Source organism: Spinacia oleracea, chromosome 1 (assembly GCF_020520425.1).
Source record: "Spinacia oleracea cultivar Varoflay chromosome 1, BTI_SOV_V1, whole genome shotgun sequence".
Lineage (NCBI taxonomy): Eukaryota > Viridiplantae > Streptophyta > Magnoliopsida > Caryophyllales > Amaranthaceae > Spinacia > Spinacia oleracea.
This window is the reverse complement of record NC_079487.1, coordinates 71,080,138-71,089,305: the sequence shown is the minus strand read 5'-3', so window position 1 is coordinate 71,089,305 and position 9,168 is coordinate 71,080,138.

Genomic DNA, 9,168 nt, shown 5'->3' with positions numbered 1-9,168 from the left:
TCCCTTCATATTATTCATGGATCCCCAAACCCTAGAAAATAGACTACTCAAGCATATTAACAATAAACGAAGAAATTAGCATGATTGAAAACATAATTAAAGCTAAACAAAGAATTGAAATAAAGAACAATACCTTAATTGAAGAACAAGAGAAATAGAAAGCTTGAATTTTTATTGAAATTGAAAACTAAGTGTTTGCATAAATTTAGAGAGAAAACAAAGCTAAGAGAAATAAACTAAGGGGCTAATACTAGAAAATAAGATGTTAACTAAAATAATAGGGCTTAGTATTTATAGTTTGCCCAAAATAACAAAAGAAAACCGGAAAATAAAACGTGCAGAAACCCGCCCAGGTTGTCGTCGCCCGGTCGGGCGACCTTCCGCCCGACGGGCGGTCAGCTCGAAATCCGCCCGTCGAGCGCAGGTCCGCCCGCCGGGCGGAGGGATACATTCTGGAAATCATCGGCACGCGCCCGGTCGGGCAGCTCCCGCCCGTCGGGCAGACCTTCGCCCGTCGGGCAGCCATTCGCCCGCCGGGCGCGCGTACAAACTGCACGATCCTCTATCTTTAAAACGCCATATCTCCTTCGTTATTCGTCGGAATTAGGCGAGTGACCACTCGTTGGAAAGATATTGAAGTCTAGAATCCAACCCAATTGGAATCACTTCATTTGGAGTTGTAGAACGAAAGTTATTATCAAAAGAGTAGACGAGTGTTGGTTTTCTACTTCTTTCTCTATCCGCTTTGCTCGCAAACTCTTCCAACTCAATGTGTGTGCTCTCGAAAGTACATAATCTCTTGTATTGATTCGAATGAGTAGGAAATGCACAAAAATATGCTAATTCCTACAATGATGAGCCTGAAACTACAAACACACTACAAGGAGCACATTAGTACTAAAAATCGCTCCGAAGAGCTCATTTGAGATCAAAAAGTACTAAGGGACGGGGGTAAAAACACTATAAAATATGAACATATCAAACTCCCCCAATCTAGATCTTTGCTTGTCCCTAAGCAAAGAAATCATCGATGAATACATAAATCAACTTCACCCCAAACACATCTTAAAACAATGGATACGATTCAAGGTAAAATCCAACAAGCATGCATCAATGTCAACCGATCAAATCTATTCGACCGCTAATCCACCTTAACAATCGTCACGCAACGCGAACCACAAATGCACAATGGAATTCAAGACTAGTGCTCACACTCTCGTCACTCATTTATGTGGCGGATAAAAGATGTACCCATTCGCTCTCCTCCGAACATATAAGTGAAAAATGCCCTCCCAAACTCACAACACTCGTGTGTCTAGAAAAACATACACTCAACCTAGTAGTCGACTCGGAATGTGTCATGTCATAACTTGCATTGATAAACAACTATTTTCACATAAGTACGACTCTATGCACAAAGGTCAGAAGGTCTTCAAAGCTTGTAATGTTAGGCTTAGGTAAGGGTGCGGTAAATTTGGGTAAAATGTGAGCTTAAAGCCTTGGCTTTGGGGAGCATAAATCCTAGCAAAACCATGATCAACCACAAATAATGACCACAACTCTCCCACTCGACACATGATAAAACAAAAAACAAGCCACACCATACTTTCTTGCCTTTTTTCACAATTATGACCAACCACTCATAAAGATATGGAATTACAATACTTGAGTGAAACAATACTTTGAAATTTTTCTGAGAGTAACGAATTTTTTTTTTCTTTTTTTTTCAATCTCTCTTTTTTCTTTTCTTTTAGAAACCTTCACATTTTCTATTCTTCTCATCTCTTTCATTTTTCAACTCATTTTTTTTTTATCTTTTTCAAACAACAAACATGATAAGAAGAACTCCCTTTTTTCAATACTCACTATGCTCGAAAGTACCACACTACAACTCCCTCACCTCACTACTATTAGCTCCCCCAAGCTAGGCTTGGGACTAGTAACCAATGGGGCTTTCACGGGCTTGTAATATGGTTAGTCACCGAATAAAGGGCACAAGCAACAACATGGGTAGAAAAAGAAGGAACAAACGTATCTAATTTCATCTAAAGGCTACCTAAATAGAAAAATGCCTTCGTCCTCCTCAATGTGCATGTATATGAGTCATAAAACATTACTAATAGTTGCAAACCAATACTCAAAATCAACGACACACCAGGAAACTATCACACATTCCTAACCAAGTCAACTAGCCAAGCACCAAGTTCACAAATAGTTGGTCAAAGTTGACTCATGCAAAGGCACCAAAATAGTCGAATGTTAAATCATGGTCAACATATCAACAATGCTCGTCATCAAAAACCAAGAATCAAAACATTTCAATCAAGGGGCACAAGGAAGCATGATTTTGTATTCATCGGAACGTATTTTTGTTTTTTTTTTTTGTTTTTTTTTTCAAAAGCGATAAACTACTCTAGAAATCAATAACACATACCTCCCCCAAGCCAAACTCAGCAATGTCCTCAGTGCTTGAAGGAGTAGAGATAGAGGGTCTCAATCTTCATTGAACCCCTCCGGCTCCAACTCTTATGTGTCTCCCGCAAAGCGATTGGTTAGTAAATAACCAACCAACGAGCGTAGAAGCTTGTCATGCGCACTCGCACATCTTTCGTGCAACAAGACATGCACGATAATCAACAACAACATTTGCATAAAGTCCGAATGAGCTCTGCGCCAGTAAGGAGTAGGATGCCTAAAGGAAGAAGAACAAAAAGAAAAAACAATAATAAAAGAAGAATAAGAAAAGGAAGGAAAAGAGAAAGTAGGCATACTCTCCTTATGGAAGTTTTTTTTGCGGACTATTGATTCTTCAACCTCAATGATCAATGAAATAGCTCTCTCTGTGTTTTGGCATTCATGGTGGACATGCTCTTCACCATATAGAGCTCTCTGCAAAGCATCCACTTCTTCTTTGTAAGTACTGCAAGTACCTGCAAAAGATTCACAAAGAGGAACAGACTCTATTGGGTCATTGGGCTTTTGATTTTCGGGGGGAGGAGGAAGATCCTCAAGCAAAGGTTTTATGGGGAAAGACAAGGGGAGTGAGACGGTGTAAACGGGGCTAAGAATAACCCTTCTTGGACTCGGAATATGAGGGGTAGGGGTTGACACAACAACAAAGGTTTTATCAACTTCAACTTTCTCATGGACTTGCTCTATAACATATGGCTTTTCAGTTTCAACAAATCCTTCATCCATTGATCCAACAGTCACATCATCATCCTCCAACTCATCCTCAACCTCTGTTATAAGTTCCTCCCACTCTTGGTTGCCTATGGGTTCACTCAGTTGACCCCCATCCCCAACACAACTCGAATCATTATTTTCAATAATTTCTTGAACTTTTCTAAATCTCTCAAGAGTAGCCTTACTAGGTTTAATAATCTCATTAGTAGCCTCTTTAGATCTAGTACACTGAATCTCAATCTCAGAGTTTAATCTTCTTAATTCCTCTAAGAAGCTATCTCTGCTTTCTGATTCGGGTTGATCAGGATTGGGCAAGGGTTCACAATAATACACGGGAGAAGCAATAGTGGAATCATGAGGCAAAATATTGATATCCATGCAAGGGTTAGATAAGTCATTAGAATAGACATGATTATCATAAACATTAGAATGCACCTCATTATAACAAGCATTCAAGGGAGAGGGGGTAGAAACATGTAGATCATGCTCATAATTTGGATTAGCACATTGAACATTAATGGCCATTTCACGCTCATATGAATCTCTTGCAAACCACATATAATAATCCCACATATCATCCAAAGACAAGGCTCGAAAATCATCATTAAATCTACTTTCTATCACATTCCTTGTATACTCATTTAAACCACCATATGCAAAACCACAAGAATCCCAAAGATTAAAATTGTGATAACCAATAAAATCATTTAGTCTATCAAAATACACCCAAAAAAGCTCATTTACAAATTGAGGGAAAGAATAATAATCCATTTTTTTTTCAAAAAAATAAAAAAGTTAAAAAAAATAAAAAAAATTAAAGAAAATAAAATATATACATGGTCTCAAAGAGCTGGAAGTTCTCTGAGACTCAAGAAAATAATCTAGATCATAAAATAATAGCAGAAAATTAAACCGTTTCCCCGGCAACGGCGCCAAAATTTGACAGGCTAAAGTCGTATTACCTAATCAAAAATAACTTAAGGTCCACTAGCTAGGTAGCAAGGGAAGTCAGGATCGAATCCACAGGGAAACAGGCGTTCTTTCTACTATCAATTAATTAATCTAGACTATTGTGAACAAAGTTGGTTGATGGTTTGTATACTAAGACTACAAACGAATATTAAACAAGAATAAATCAATATATTAAGGAATCTAGGGTATAGGTTTGCCAACAAATAATAATCCAGGACATTGAACAATCACGATAATCAACAAAGTAATTAATTAGATTAGCATGCTCTCTCAAGTCGATACTAATCATAGACTTAGAATTAACGGGCTCTCGCTACGTATTAACTCTAATTCTACCTATTGACACAAGCCTAAACATCAAATTGCATCTCTCGAATCTTAATTTGATATTGCATAACTACCACAATTAAACCTGCGCAAATCTAATTGTATAGTGAAATAAACCAATCAATAGGAATTAATTACAATGCCAACAATCACAATTATTCAATATCCCTTCATATTATTCATGGATCCCCAAACCCTAGAAAATAGACTACTCAAGCATATTAACAATAAACGAAGAAATTAGCATGATTGAAAACATAATTAAAGCTAAACAAAGAATTGAAATAAAGAACAATACCTTAATTGAAGAACAAGAGAAATAGAAAGCTTGAATTTTTATTGAAATTGAAAACTAAGTGTTTGCATAAATTTAGAGAGAAAACAAAGCTAAGAGAAATAAACTAAGGGGCTAATACTAGAAAATAAGATGTTAACTAAAATAATAGGGCTTAGTATTTATAGTTTGCCCAAAATAACAAAAGAAAACCGGAAAATAAAACGTGCAGAAACCCGCCCAGGTTGTCGTCGCCCGGTCGGGCGACCTTCCGCCCGACGGGCGGTCAGCTCGAAATCCGCCCGTCGAGCGCAGGTCCGCCCGCCGGGCGGAGGGATACATTCTGGAAATCATCGGCACGCGCCCGGTCGGGCAGCTCCCGCCCGTCGGGCAGACCTTCGCCCGTCGGGCAGCCATTCGCCCGCCGGGCGCGCGTACAAACTGCACGATCCTCTATCTTTAAAACGCCATATCTCCTTCGTTATTCGTCGGAATTAGGCGAGTGACCACTCGTTGGAAAGATATTGAAGTCTAGAATCCAACCCAATTGGAATCACTTCATTTGGAGTTGTAGAACGAAAGTTATGATCAAAAGAGTAGACGAGTGTTGGTTTTCTACTTCTTTCTCTATCCGCTTTGCTCGCAAACTCTTCCAACTCAATGTGTGTGCTCTCGAAAGTACATAATCTCTTGTATTGATTCGAATGAGTAGGAAATGCACAAAAATATGCTAATTCCTACAATGATGAGCCTGAAACTACAAACACACTACAAGGAGCACATTAGTACTAAAAATCGCTCCGAAGAGCTCATTTGAGATCAAAAAGTACTAAGGGACGGGGGTAAAAACACTATAAAATATGAACATATCAGGTACCTCTTCGAATGTCGCAGTTGGAGAAACACTACCAGTTTCAGAGTTGTTCTCTCCGTCATAAAATTCGAAGAGTGGGCTATTGTGGATGACCATCTTGTCATAAGCTCCAAGAAAGTTTTGCTTCAGTTTAAGAGAAGCAACAGGATGTTGTTCCAGTTCAGCTGGAAATGAGCCGAATACACGGACTTCATGTGAACTTTGAGAGGAAGGTGTGACAAACACCTTAGGAACTGAGGGAAAAGCATGGTGTTTGCGCGCCTTGGTAGGAACGCATGCAGTTTGCAGATCTGCTACAGCAGAGGCAGTATTCTTCTTCCGCATTCCTCTCGTAATGATACCAGTGTTCTAGAACATTGCAGCCAATGCTGCAGCTCGCTCCTGAACTGTGACAGATGTCACGCCAGCGGGTTGAGAGCCAATTTTCTTTGGATCCATGGAAACAGAGATGAGAGGCAGAGAATGTCCCACCGAGCGTGCCAAAATTTGTTTACACAAATTTTCTAGTCTAGGAAAATAAGATAGAAAATAATGTACCAAAGTATTTTTATTGATATTTGAATGTTTGGGTACAATCTCTGTAATTGACAGTTTACAAGAAAATAAACTAAGTCCTCTGATTCTGTTCCGTAGCTGATGGTGACACGTGTATGACACCTGAATTTGGTTTTAGCGTGACAATCGTCTGATGACGTCAACCTGAGTTTGAGTTTAGGGTGACAGTCGTCTGATGACGTCAACCTGAGTTTGAGTTTAGGGTGACAGTCGTCTGATGACGTCAACCTGAGTTTGAGTTTAGGGTGACAGTCGTCTGATGATGTCAACCTGAGTTTGAGTTTGGTTAAGCAGTCGACACAAATTTGATGTGTTTATTGACTACTTTCAGAGAGAATTCCCAGAGAATTTATGGACTCTTGAGAATAATGAATTTCTGATCCCCGCCACTGAAGTAGACGAGTAGTATTTATAGGAGATGGAAACTCTTTTACTGGACTTGATAGGTTTAGGCTCGGGCCCATTTTGTGACTTGAGAGTCTTTAACCTGGTCCACTCGGTTTGTTTATTTTGGGCTAACAACATGACCTAGCCCAAAAATACATGATCCAAATTGTATCTGAGTAATTCGGATATTTAATTTAGGTGGGCTAAAATAATTAAAATGGATTAATATTATGATATTGATCCAAAGTAATTAATTTATATTAATCGTAATACACTTTAAATTTTTAGTGTCTAGAGTAACATCCTTAAATCTTGACTCTTTAATTTTATGAATCAATCTAATTTATTCATATATTTGACTTCTTTGACTATTACATTATATAATGATACAAAATTTGAAATTTTATTTTTAAAATTACAATGGAAAACTATGTCACTTTTTCCTATTTGAATTTTTTAATTAGTGCTACACACGTACTTTACCTCCAAACTAAATAAATTTTTGTTGAATTTGTATAAAGAATGTATCAATACATAAATCTGAAAAATCTTATATTTTAACAATAACCATATGAGAGTAAATGAGTATTATACGATAGAAATTACACAACAAAAAATCTTATTTGAATGTGGAAATTTGTCGAGAAAGACTACTTGCCGGAAAAAAATCATAGCATGGGATTCCTAGAGAGCTCCTATATTTCCAACGAAGGAATAGGTTAGTATGGACAAAGGGCAGAATTATTATGTTAGAAGAATTTTTCTTTATATGTTTATTTCTTTTTTAGGGGGAATAGGTTGTTAAATGTGTTCCAAGGATTATATTTAGTACTTCGTATTTATTTTTAAGTTTTTTGGCAACTAAAAAAAGGAAAAAATTACTTTTAATAATTCAACCTTTAAGCAATTTTCCAAAATTAATTCAACATTTTGATTACTATCTATTAATCTAACCTTTATAACCCTTTAACTTTTATTGCTCCTTATAGGTTACCAAGTAGGTTTAGCCGGTAATAATTGATGATGTGGCATGTAATCGTTGAAAAAGTTCGTGTGGGTCCCACTTCTCACGTGAATCTTTAAAAAACCTCCTTATTCCTATTTATTTTCTTCGAAAATGATAAAGGTCGCAACATGCGACCTTTAAGCCGTGTCACAATGATGACATGGCATGCTTATGTGTCAAGATTTAAATTGGAAAATAAAATATTTAACTTATATAATATATTATACATGTTTCAAAAAAGGTAGGAAAATATTAATATTCTAATTTATTTCATTTTTTATATCGACTACCTTATTTACATATTTTCATAGTAAAAATATTGAATTCGTAGTAAAAATATTCTGACGACACATAGCCTACGTGGCGCCTATATGTACCAATTAAACTGCGACACGTAAGATTGTGACAATTAAATGTTGTCGCAACTTGCGATCTTTATCATCACCCTATTTTCTTTCTCTGATTTCTTTCACCCCTGATTTATCGTCTTCCTTCACCCCCCTTTCATCATTCCTTCACCCTCCTCCATTGAAGACTTAGCTTCAATGAAAATTAAAAAATTAAAAAATTGAAAATTCAACGTCAACGGATTCTGGGGGGGCATTGGTCTATAGTGTTTGACAAATTAATTAACCTAAAAAAAACCCCACAAATCAAAGCTAAAATGAAACAGACAAATTAGTTAAAATATGAAAAACCCCAAAATTTTGAGACAAAAATCAGGCCTCAACATTTTGCAAAAAACATAGAACAACAAAACAATGGATTATTTACTTTAAATAATCCAACCTTTGAGCCATTTTTCAAAATTAATCCAACCTTTTGATTATTATCTATTAATCTAACCTTATACCCCTTGTTCCTGTAGTGCTCCCTACCTGTTACGAAGCAAAATTAGCCGGTCACTTTGCTGACGTGGCATAGAGTCGTTATAAAAACAAGTAGGCTCCCTATTTCTAGCCACACTTCACCCCTTTCTGTTAAAAACCTCTTGCCCCTCTTCTTCTTCTTCCCCAACGCATCACCATTGAAGGTAGCTTAAGCTCTTTTTAAAAAAAAAAAAATTAATCAAACATTAATGGAATCTCGTAATGGGTAAAGTTCTACTGATCTGGAGCTTCTTAAAATTCACAATGAAAACATAATACTCCATAGCAGAAATAGAATGAACAAATTTGCTCCCTTAATTAGTTAATCAATCAATTTTAATAATAAATGAAAACATAATAACATTCCATTTCCTCTTCATCATCATCATCATCATTTGTTTTGTCGGGCAAGCTACTTTCTCTCTCTCTCTCTCTCTCCTTTTCTGGAAGCTTTTGCTAAGTTTGGACATGGCAGAATCAGTTTCCTTTTCTCCAAGATGCTTCCATTTCTTCTTTTTAGGTTGAGTTTTATTCAAAAAAATCTGGATGAAATCCCAAAATTTCCTCCAAGTACAGATTTAGGTTGGAGATGTTGATTGCAGTAATGGCTGGAGAGAGAATGAGAGTAGTGAAGAAGCAGAAGTTTGAAGAAGGTGGATGGAAAGACATTAATGTTTTTGGGTTTTGGATCAACAAAACAAACACTGTTTCTTGACTT